Below are 11,821 nucleotides of genomic sequence, written 5' to 3' on the forward strand. Positions count from 1 at the left end.
GCATCTAATGGGCAGACACTGCGTGTGCAAAGGCCCTGAGGCAGCAGATATTAGCGTGAGGCCCGTGAGTGAGGTGCAGGATGAGGAAGAAGAGTGTCATTGGGGATGGAGTCAGACACTGGGGCAGCAAGGCCTGTAGGCCAAGCTAAGCACATCACATGTGTGAAAGTCCTTTGCAAGACCCATTTGCTGCTAAAGGGATTTAAATAGAATTAGTTTATTAAATTGTTTAATAATTCAATTGATTAAAATATAATTGATTTATTCTGTTTATATATATCCACTAAATAAGTCTGTCTCCCAGCCCCTGTACCCACCTAAGGAGACACTATGGGCAGGTCCCACGGCACAACCCTGTAAGTTCAGCAGGACCTGAAAACCTCTAAGTGTCATATAGAAGAAGTTCTTTGTTTATTTTGAATATTAAGGGAACATTCTTTTCCTGGGTTTCCGTTTATCATTTGGGTCTGCTTGTGGTGTCTTTTGCCACAATGAAGTGTTCAATTTTCATACTGTCAAATCTCAGGGTTTATTTTATGGTGTTTACAGCATGTGCGCTTCTTGCTTTGATTTATTTTTATTTTTTATATTTTTAAAGCTATAGCCCTCAGTATTCCCAGGTGGTCTTCCATCTGAGTACTGAGAAGGTCTCCTGCTGCTTAGTTTCTGAGATCAGATGGAGATCTGGTGTGTTCACAGTGGGGTAGCTTCTCCTGCTTTAAAAGATTTCCTCTACTCATGAGCAATACAAATATTCTCAATTTTATTTTTATATTCAAACTATATTTTAATTGCTGTGAAATTTGGTTTGTATATGGCATGCGTGATGGCTCTGACTTTATTTCTACAAGATGGATAGCCAGTTATGCCAGAGCTATTATTAAATGTCTCTTGCTGGATATATCAGTATATACAGGGTAGACCAAAAGTTCGTGTGGAATTTAAAATAGTTTAACACAGTAAGTTGCACGTGAACTTTATGTCCCCCCTGTATTACTCAGAAAGGAAAACAAAAAATAAAATAATAAAGTTTGTGTTTTCTAAAGGTCAGGCTAGCCTCACATCAATAGATTAATCACTCCAAAAATACTTCTGAGAGATTTCAAGTTATAAGACTCTGTGAATGAACGCTAGTCCCTCCTTATCTGTTGGGGGATACTTTCCGAGACCCTTAGAGGAGTCCTAAAACAATGGATAGTACCAAACTCTCTATAAACTATGTTTTTTCTATGTATACATGCCTATGACAAAATCTAATCTACAAAGCACAGTAAGAGATTAACAACAATAACTAGTCATAAAATAGTCATAGCATTACACTGTAATAAAAGTTATGTTATGTTAACATAGTGTCTCTCTCCCTCTCACACACATACAAAATATCTCATTGGATTGTACTCACCCATTTAGCTCTCAGGGTCTCTTGGATAAGGGCACTAACCCCAGATTATGAAGGTTCTACATTTTATGATCTCATCACCTGCTAAAGGTCCACTTTCTAATACCATCACTTTGAGGTTGGGATTTCAACATATGACTTTTGGGGGCCAGGCGCGGTGGCTCAGGTCTATAATCCCAGAACTCTGGGAGGCCGTGGCAGGTAGATTGACTGAGCTCACAGGTTTGAGACCAGCCTCAGAAAGAGCAAGACCCCCATCTCTAAAAATAGCAGGGTGTTGTGGCAGGTGCCTGTAGTCCCACCTACTTGGGAGGCCGAGGCAAGAGAATTGCTTGAGTCCAAGAGTTTGAAGTTGCTGTGAGCTATGATGCGTCACTATGGTGTGACAAAGTGAGACATATGACTTTTGGATTCCTATAGATTAGATGCACCTTATTTCTCTCTACCAGTCATACAAATACCTACCTAGATACTGGACTTGGTCTTGTCAACCTGATTTAGTTCAATACCCACCAGAATTATGAGTTCAGGATGGCCAGGGGTCCAAGGTGCTTGTGGATAGGTGAGAGCACCAAGGACATGTCCAAGTAGAAACATTTACTACTTTCTCATGGTCCTTAATTCTCCTTTTGGCTAAACATTATTTCAGAAATCCCTATAACCAGACAGCTAAGTATTCTTCTTCCCGTTTCATAGATTAAGAATCTGTATGTCAGATAAGTCATTCCCTAGTAAGTGATGTCATTTTGGACTGGGGACATTCCACTGAAAAGGCTTAAACTGGTCTTCATGGAAGGGTAGGATGAGGCTTGGTGCTAGGACCCTAGCCTGAGTGGTTCAGGGCCATATAGGCTGCTTTTGGGGGTTGGGGGGTTGGGTAGAATGAGGAATAATTTCTGTAGCATTGTGGGAGGTGACATCTGGGTGGTCGTTTATTTTACCAATTTATCATTTGACCGGAAGAAGCCCTATTTGGCTAATTCTTTTTTCTTGTTCAAAGGAGAATATTAAGCCTGTTAACTTATTTGCTCAAGGCTATGAAATTGTCACCTCAGTTTATCCAAAACTCTCAGCCAGGCCAAGTCCATGATCTATAAGGAAAATTGTAACCAAATAATTATTGTCTGAGAAGCTTAGGAATAGAATAGCTAAATTGTAATTCTTGAGCGATCAAATTTCACTTCACTTTTTCTGCTGGTTGATCTTTCTGCTCCAATTCGGAAAAATTCAAGCCCAACCCAAGAAATTGTATTGTCCAGGGGACAAGGCTGTCATTCCTCTTAGCTCCAAGCCCTGGTCCCTGCCTGACTACACAAACTAACAGGCGGTAAGGAAATACTGCCTAAGAGGCTCAGCGCCTGTCGCTCAGTGGCTAGGGTGCCAGCCACATGCACCGGAGCTGGTGGGTTCCAATCTAGCCTGGGCCTGCCGAACAACAATGACAACTGCAACCAAAAAAATATCCAGGCATTATGGCAGGCACCTGTAGTCCCAGCTACTTGGGAGGCTGAGGCAAAAGAATTGCTTGAGCCCGAGAATTTGAGGTTGCTGTGAGCTGTGATGCCATGGCCCTCTGCTGAGGGTGACATAGTGAGACTCTGTCTCAAGGAAAAAAAAATACTGCCCAAGAGTGGGTCTATGAATGAGTAATAAGGGCCACAGGATATCTTTCAGCCTAAATCCTCAGGTTTCCATTCAAAGATGTTTAAGAAGAGGTCCTCATGGCATGAGTAACTGCCTAACATACGTGTATAACACTCTGTGCAAAGAACAGGCTATATTAATTGTATACATAATATGGCTTTTTATTCCTTAAAAAGAGATTAGAAGTAGACTAATACAATTTCAGGTTATGAGAGAACGGGTGGAATTTTTCTATTCCTTGGTCCTTAATTTTACTTTCCAAGTTTTTATAATACATGTTAAGAGCTTTCAACTTTTTCTTTTGTGACCTCCCAGGGACATTTGCCACTATGGACCACCCTTTTTTGAAATCTCTTCTCCGGGCTTCTGTGATATCCCATTCTCTTGACTTTTTATCTTTCCAGAAGCTTCTCCAAAGTTCTCCCTAGAGTTCTCTTTCTTTGTCCTCCTTCAAATGTTGGTTTTCCTCAGGGTTCTGTCTAATGGCACTTTCTGTCACTTGTACTCCCTCTGGGCATTTTTACCCAGTGGCTGCTATTTCTTAAAGTCCTGCCCAGATCTGGCTCCTGAGCTACAGAAGTGTATGTTCGACACCCTTTGAACATCTCCACTGGGATTTTCCAGTGATGTTGTAGTACCCAACAATAAAGACCCCTAAAGGCCCCTAACTCTCTCAGCCTGAGAGAGTCTCAACCTCCCCCCACCCCTTGGGTTAATTCTGAGAACAGGTTTCAGGACAAGGAAAGTTCCCTGAGTTCCCAAAAAAACTCCTAGCCACAGGTAAAACAATGGTAGAACTTACCCCAACCCCCTAGCGTGGCTAAACAATGGTGGAAAGCTTACTCAAGCAAAATATCCCAAGCCAAGTTTGTCCTCCTGCCAGCTGCCACGATGTAACCCCCTGAGCCAACCAGCCCCCCTGACTGTAACCCTGTCCCGAGCTACCCCCTGAGCTAACTAACTGCCACGTTCTGCTTTTGTTTTTGCTTGCTTGCATGGCAACAAAAATGTTATAAAAGTCAGCCTGATCCTCAGTTCTGGGCCCTTTGCCTTTGGGGCAATAACCCGCCTGCGCAGGTTTAATGAATCACCATCTGATTTATACCTGAAGTGGGGTCTGAGTCTTTCTTCAGGTGGCAAATGAGTACAACAATGTCAAACTTGGAATGTCCAGAGCTGTGTGCATCATCTTACCCACCCAGGTGCTGGCCGTCTTCTGTGCCCTCTGCTCTGTGAAAGGCTTTGCCATCCACCCAGTTACTCACTGGATATTTATGAGTCATTCTTTACTCTTCCCTCCCTCATATCCACCCAATCACAAAGTCCTATCAATCCTGCCTCTTATCTGTCTCCAGAATGTGGTGTCCCTTTCCCCCCACCTTCAAGAGAGTACATGTAATGGTCAAAAGCACAGTGGGTGAATTCTGGCTCTGTTCTTACTGCTGTGTGGCCTCAGGAAAATTGCTTAGCTTCTCTGTGCTTCACATGTGAGAATGTACTAGCGCCTTCCTCATGGGTTTGCTGTGAGGGCAAATGATCGATACACACAGAGTGCCTGCAACTGCGCCCATCTATGCAGGTAGAAGTGTTAGGCAGGGATTTACTCTTCTGGGTTCTTTTATTTCCCCGTGAGCCAATCCCAGGCACTCTTACCTGGTCTCCCTGCATCTAGTCTTACCCTAGTCTAAACCCCCAGCTAGCAAGCAGGCTAAGAGTTCTGAAGCTTGTTCCTCTCCTGCTAACTGCACTCAGGAGTTGCAACACTTACCAAGGTCTTTCATAAACTGGCCATCCGTTCAATCCTTTGCAGTCGTCCCAACTTAAAATCTGCAGTCTACTACGATGGGTCCTGTTTGAAACTCCCTTCTGTCCTTTCATCTCAAAGCTTTCTACATGCTGTCCCTTTGACTAGACAATGCTTCCCCCTGGTGAATGCTTTAAGTCTCAGTTCAGGTCATTCTCCCGAGAAGACCTCCAGACTTCCACTCCTCATTTTACTCCCTGCCCGCTTCCTCGTTCTCCCAAACAAGCCTACAAAGCTTGTGTAAGGATCACAGATTCCTTGTCTGTGCAGGGGAATACAATTTTCTCACCCCCAGTCTCATCAGAAAGGGTGAGAATAGAACAGGTACATCTTGGCAGAAAGCTACTTTAGGGATGATTTTGACCTTTTACTCTTTCTTTGGTCTTTTTTCTTCTCCTATAGAACTTCTCGACGGGGCCATGTTATTTCTTTGCAATTAACTGGACACTCCCGTAGACCCACTCTCTAATGGGAGTGTTTTTTGGGTTCCCTTCCAGACAGATGCTGCAGCCCAGCACATACCTTGGTCTTGTGCTGGCGCAAGGGATCCACTCACTAGCTGGCTTAGTGGCCACCTGGAGGGCTGAAGCGCTGACAGCTTGGGGATGTCTCTTCCCTCTGTCAGTGTCCTGAGACCAAACTCAGCTTGGTGTGGGGCTGGCCTAGTCTAGAGGGGCAGATCTATTCACCTGCAACAGGTCCCCCTCCCCATGCCTAAGTTAGAGATTGCATGTTTTAGAACAGTCGATAGAGGCTGGGCAGGGGGGAGCTAAACTAGGGAAGCTCACAGCTATAACCGGACCTATCCACTCTCGTCTGGGCACCCCAGAAGCACATGCCTTGAAGTTGGGGTTCAGTTCCTGACTAGGGCATTGGGCAGGGCTGAGATTGTCACTGAAGGTTGAGCACTAACAACATCTCTGCTTGTCCTGAAGGCATCACTCCCAGTCAGGGTGGGCACTGTCATCATAGCCGTTGTAGAAAACAGGACCCAAGCACGGATCTGCGGGCACAGAAAGCAGGCAAGTGCAGCTCCTGGCCTGGTCCACTCCTCCTGAGGCTTGGCCGACACCCATGGAAGTTGGGACCTGGTACTGGCAAGCACCACAGACAGGTCTTGAAAATGTGGCCAAGTTTGGGGAAGCAGCCGGAATCAGGGCCCGGTTTCACTCTGTCCTTCTCACTGCCATCCTCGTCCTCAGTCAAGTAGCTAAGTTAGGTAAAAATTAAAAACCTAATTGCTTTGCAAAAAATGTAAAACTTAGTGTGTGCATTTATTATGTTGCCATGTGAGGCTTTAGAGTTTGACTTTCAAAGTTTGGCTACAAGTTATTTAACTGACCTATCAAAAAATAACTGTTTAGTCGTTGATAATGTTCCTGCACATGCTGTTTCTTTTTTGAATGGGAAGCCGGGGGAGGGCAAACACATTTGTACTGTTGACTTTTCCCCTCCAAGCTCAGATCAGCTATTGGCATTAGTGTTTCACCACTATGAGGTTATTAGAAGGGTTAAGTAAATTAGTCCTTCTAAGGCCCTTAGAACAGGCCCGGATATGGTAAGCACTGTGCAAATATCCACAAATAACAAAAGGGACGGCTTCTTGTTTTTTTCAGGTTCGCTTCCAGAACTTGCTCAGATGTATGCAATTTACATATTCATAATTATAGCGGGTATACAATTTTCTAATCAGTGCCTTTTTCTCTCTGTAATCTGTATTTTCTAATTACTATCAGATACACTCCCCTATGAGTCTAATAGCTCGCACAATGCTCATTTGAAGTTGCTTGATATCTCATAACGATGTCACTCACTTTATTAACCTCCTCTGATTATCAGTATTTTGTTTACCTTCCGTGTCTCACCATTTCTATGGGAAGGCTGCGTCTTTGGGTAGGAGAGACAGGGGAGTGAGAAGTTGCAGGAGTGGGTAGAGGGGACAAAAAAGGAGGAAAGGGGTGTCAATAGGGAAAGTGGAAAAAGTCCTTGTAATGCCCCCAGCCTGGCTCTGCAAAAACAGAAAAAACAGGTGCTCCATAAAGAGTAACAGAGGTTGACAGGGCTAAAAAGGGCTGGAGAGGTCAAAGCCACCCGACTCAGAACCAGAAGATCTCTGCCTGTCTCCTGGCACACAGACGCTCAGCTGTGTGCACTTTGCCTCTCTGCACCTTGGTAGCAGAGTCTCCACCTTCTCCACAGGATTATGGGGACCAAGTGAGCAGGACAGCTGAGAAAGAGGAAGGTGATGAACACAGGTCATTTTGTCGAGCACACAGACAAGCGTAAGCTTTAGTTAACAGTGTCAGTTCTTCCTTAGTGGATCATTAAATAATGATGCATTTTATAATCCATGACACCTTCAATATGAAGGAATGAAGAAATGCAATGATTAAGAAAAGACATGTGTGAAGTGGTGCCTGTGGCTCAGTGGGTAGGGCGCAGATCCCTTATACCAAGGGTGGCGGGTTCAAACCCAACCCCGGCCAAATTGCAACAAAAAAATAGCCGGGCATTGTGGCGGGCGCCTGTGGTTCCTGCTACTCGGGAGGCTGAGGCAAGAGAATTGCCTAAGCCCAGGAGTTGGAGGTTGCTGTGAGCTGTGATACCACAGCACTCTACCGAGGGCCATAAAGTGAGACTCTGTCTCTAAAAAAAAAAAAGAAAGAAATAAAAGGACACGTGTGATCCTTTTGTAGTTCATAAGCATGATGATTGGGTTTTCATGTGCATGTGTGAGATGTGCTTCCCACAAATCTTGTTATGATGTCAGCACATTATCCGTCTGACATGAAAAAAAAAAAGACATGTGGGCTGGGTGTGGTGACTCATATCTGCAATCCCAGCACTTTGGGAAGCTGACATGGGGGGATCACTTGAAGCCAGGAATTTGAAATCAGCCTGGGTAACACAGAGAGATTCAGTTTGTAGCAATAGTCAAAAAAAATGAACTGGGCCCAGTGGTGCATACCTGTAGTCCTAGGTACTAAGGAGGCTGAGACAGGAGGATCACTTGAGCCCAGGAGTTTGAGGCTGCAGTGAGCTGTGATCATGCCACTGCACTCCAGCCAGGATGACAGAGCAAGATTTTACAAACTATTTACAAAATATTCTCTACATGTTGGGCACTTCTTTGTAAAAAATTGTAATGAATATTTTGTAAATAAAGGTACATTTAGCTACAATTTCCCATTTCCCTATGTTCAGTGACTTTAGGGGTGACCTTTGGGACATCCTCATTATCTCAGGCTTTGCCTAAGTTTCCCCTTTGTCTTGATTGATTCCCTTTTGTTGGAATTTCTTGCCTGGCTTGTATTAGTAGGAGGAAAACAATGGCTCACCAGAGTGACCAGAACAGTTGTGGTTGAGACTTCTTTGTTTATTTTGCATAGATACAAATCTTTCTTTTAAATTTCAGATTAATATAAGGGTATATACGATTAAGTTACATTGCTTGCATTTGTTAGGTAAGTTCAAGTGGTAGTTGAGCCCTTCACCCAGGAGGTATGCCACATACTCCTACATTGTACCCATTAGGTGAGAGCTTACCAAACCCCAGCCCCTCTCCCCACTTCATGAATTTAATTGTGTTTTTCTCTTGTGTGGGTGTGTAGTTGTTCATCTGCTAGTTTCATGTTAGTATTGAGTACGTTGGATGCTTGCTTTTCCATTCTTGTGATACTTTACTTAGGAAGATGTTCTCCAAATCCTTCCAGGTAAATACAAAAGAGGTGAAGTTTCCATCTTTTTTATGGCTGAATAAGATTCCATGGTATACATATGCCACAGTTTATTTATCCATTCGTGGGTTGATGGACAGTTGGATTGTTTCTACATCTTGGCAGTTATGGAGTGAACTGTGATAAATGACCTAGTGTAAATGTCTTTATTAGGTAAAATGATTTTTTTCTTCTGGGTAGATACCTGGTAATGGAATTGCAGGATTGAATGAAAGGTCTACTTTTAGCTCTTTGAGGATTCTCCTTACTTCTTTCCAAAGGGGCTATATTAGTTTACAAACCCACCAACAGTGTATAAGTGTTTCCTTCTCTCTCTATCCACACCAGCATCTGCAGCTTTGGGACAATGTGGGCTATTCTCATTGAAGTTGGGGGTGAGGTCATAAGGTGGTTTTGATTTGCATTTCTCTAATGCTAGGGCCATGAGCATTTTTTCATGTTTTTTTGCCATTCATCTGTCTTCCTGGGAAAAAGTTCTGTTCATGTCTTTTGCTAACACTAAGTCTCCACAAAACAGGACAAACAGAACTCTGCCATACTTAACAGTTCTCTCATTCTCTGAATGGCTTGTATTCCCCATAGGCTGGCTGGCTGGATAAAAAGGCACAAGCCAAGTATACTCTGTATTCAGGAAACACATCTAATCTTCAAAGACAAAACACGTCTCAGCGTGGAGGGTTGGAAAACAATATTTCAGGCAAATAGAAATCACAAAGAAGTAGGAATTGCAATCCTATGTGCAGACACATTGGGATTTAAAGCAGCAAAAGTCAAGAAAGAGATGGACACTATATGCTGGTCAAGGGAACAATACAACAAGAAGACATTTCAATCCTAAATACCCATGCACCTAACTTAAATGCTCCCTAACTGTTCTGCACAACACGGTAACCTGAGACACCATAATTGTGGGGGACTTCAACACCCCTCTGTAGAACTGGACAGGTCCTCCAAACAGAAAGTAAACAAAGAAATGATGGACTTAAACACACCTCTAGAACAAATGGGCTTAACAGACACATGTAGAACATTCCACTCCAATAATACTGAGTATATGCTCTTCTCGTCAGCTCATAGATCCTTCTCCAAAATTGATCATATCCTAGGACACAAGTTAAATCTCAACAAATTTAAAAGAATACAAATCATAGGCTGCCTGTCCGAGAACTGAAAGAGAGTACAGAGCATGGGCAACGGCAGCAGGCTGGGGGCCATGGAGGCCACAGTTCTGAGCACAAGAAGTCCAGAAAGCGTTGCTGGCATAAAGAAACCTCCTCTCTGTACATCTACAAGGTGTTGAAGCAGCTGCACCCTGACATTGGCATCTCTGCCAAGGCCATGAGCATCATGAACTCATTCGTGAATGATGTGTTTGAGTGGCTTGCTGGTGAGGCCACCTGACTGGCACAGTACTTGGGCCAGACTGCCCTGACTTCCCGGGAAGTCCAGACAGCTGTGCGGCTATTGTTGCCTGGGGAGTTGGCCAAACACGCCATGTCCGAGGGCACCAAGGCTGTCACCAAGTATACCAGCTCCAAGTGACTCAGGGACTGATGAATAAAGGGTGAATTGCTTAAAAAAAAAAAAAAAGAAAAAGAAATGTTAGACTTAGTGCCTGTAGCTCAGTGGTTAGGGCACCAACCATGTACACCAGGGCCTGCTAAATAACAATGACAACTGCAACAAAAAAATAGCCAGGAGTTGTGGTGGGCACCTGTAGTCCCAGCTACTTGGGAGGCTGAGGCAAGAGAAGTACTTAAGCCCAAGAGTTTGAGGTTGCTGTGAGCTATGATAACATATCACTCTACCTGAGACTCTGTCTCAAAAAATATATATATAAATATATAGAAATACAGAAATTATAGCTTGTATTTTTTCAGATCATAATAGTATAAAAGTAGAACTCAACTCTAACAAAAACTTTCATCCCTACACAAAGTTATAGAAATTAAACAACCTTATGCTAAATGACAATGGGGTTAAGGAGGAGATAAAGAAGGAAATCATTAGATTCCTCAAACAAAATGACAATAAAACCACAAGCTATCAAAACCTATGGGATGCTGCAAAAGCAGTCCTCAGAGGGAAATTTATTGCATTAAATGCCTACATTCAAAAACCAGAAAGAGCATAAATCAACAACCTAATGAATCATCTCAAGAAACTAGAAAAACGGGTGGTGCCTGTGGCTCAATGGAATAGGGTACCAACCCCATATGCTGGAGGTGGCAGGTTCAAACCCAGCCCCAGCCAAAAACTGCAAAAAAAAAAAAGAAAGAAAAAGAAATGATAAGGGGAAATAACAACAGATACCACAGAGAGACAAAAGATGATCACTGATTAGTACAAAAAACTCGATGCCCAGAAATTTAAATATGTGGAGCAAATGGAACAATACCAGGAATCACACCACTGCCCTAGACTTAACCAGAAGGAATTAGAACTTGTGTACAAATCTTCACTGAGACTGGCCTTGGAACATTGTATGAACTTTCCCTGAAATGTGCTAACTGGGGTTAAATGTCCAGTGCTTGATACCGTTTTGCTCCTGTGAAGCAGAGTTCATTCTTTCTTTCATGTTAATATATATTTATTGTCACTTTGCTCATTTCTGAGATTTACATGCAGCACTTGAGGAAAGGTGATGTGTCCAGACTGAGTCACCTGAGATTGTCATTAGAATCTTGTCTTCTCCCAGCTGTCCTCCCTGTGACCTATACTCTTCCCCTTCTGCCAGCTTCCTCCAACTATATCAGAACATCTCTTTTGTTTTCTTTTTTAGTTGAATATTCTTGTTTTTAAGAAATTTATGGGCACTTTCATACTCCCTGGAAAAATTTCAGCCTTTGAATAACTACCACAGTAAGAAGACAAATCCTCAGTAAATGCGGAGGGATTGTCCTGCTTAACTAGATTTTTCTGATGTCCTTTAGGTTAAGCAGAAAACCTTTTAAAAATACTCAGGTGGGGTGGTGCCTGTGGCTCAAAGGAGTAGGGTGCCAGCCCCATATGCCGGAGGTGGTGGGTTCAAACCCAGCCCTGGGCAAAAACTGTAAAAAAGAAAAAAAAAAAAAAAACTCAGGTGAAGTGGAAGGATTGCTTGAGGCTAGGAGTGTGAGATGAGCCTGGGCAATGTAAAGAGATCCTATATCTATAAAATTTAAAATATAGCTAGGGATGGTGGCCCACACCTGTAGCCCCAGCTACTTGAGAGGCTGAGGCAGGAGAGTTGCTTGA

General features: G+C 43.2%; 1 non-coding gene and 1 pseudogene across 1 annotated transcript; both read left to right on the forward strand.

The window, feature by feature from the left end:
* Positions 1-5,921: 5,921 nt before the first annotated feature.
* Positions 5,922-10,126, forward strand: LOC128588696 (histone H2B type 2-K1-like; annotated as a pseudogene).
* Positions 7,532-7,635, forward strand: LOC128589526 (small nucleolar RNA U13). Its single transcript, XR_008381081.1, has one exon. It is a non-coding gene; the product is annotated as a small nucleolar RNA U13 (small nucleolar RNA).
* Positions 10,127-11,821: the final 1,695 nt, after the last annotated feature.

The sequence above is a fragment of the Nycticebus coucang genome, chromosome 6 (genome assembly GCF_027406575.1).
Source record: "Nycticebus coucang isolate mNycCou1 chromosome 6, mNycCou1.pri, whole genome shotgun sequence".
Classification (NCBI taxonomy): Eukaryota; Metazoa; Chordata; class Mammalia; order Primates; family Lorisidae; genus Nycticebus; species Nycticebus coucang.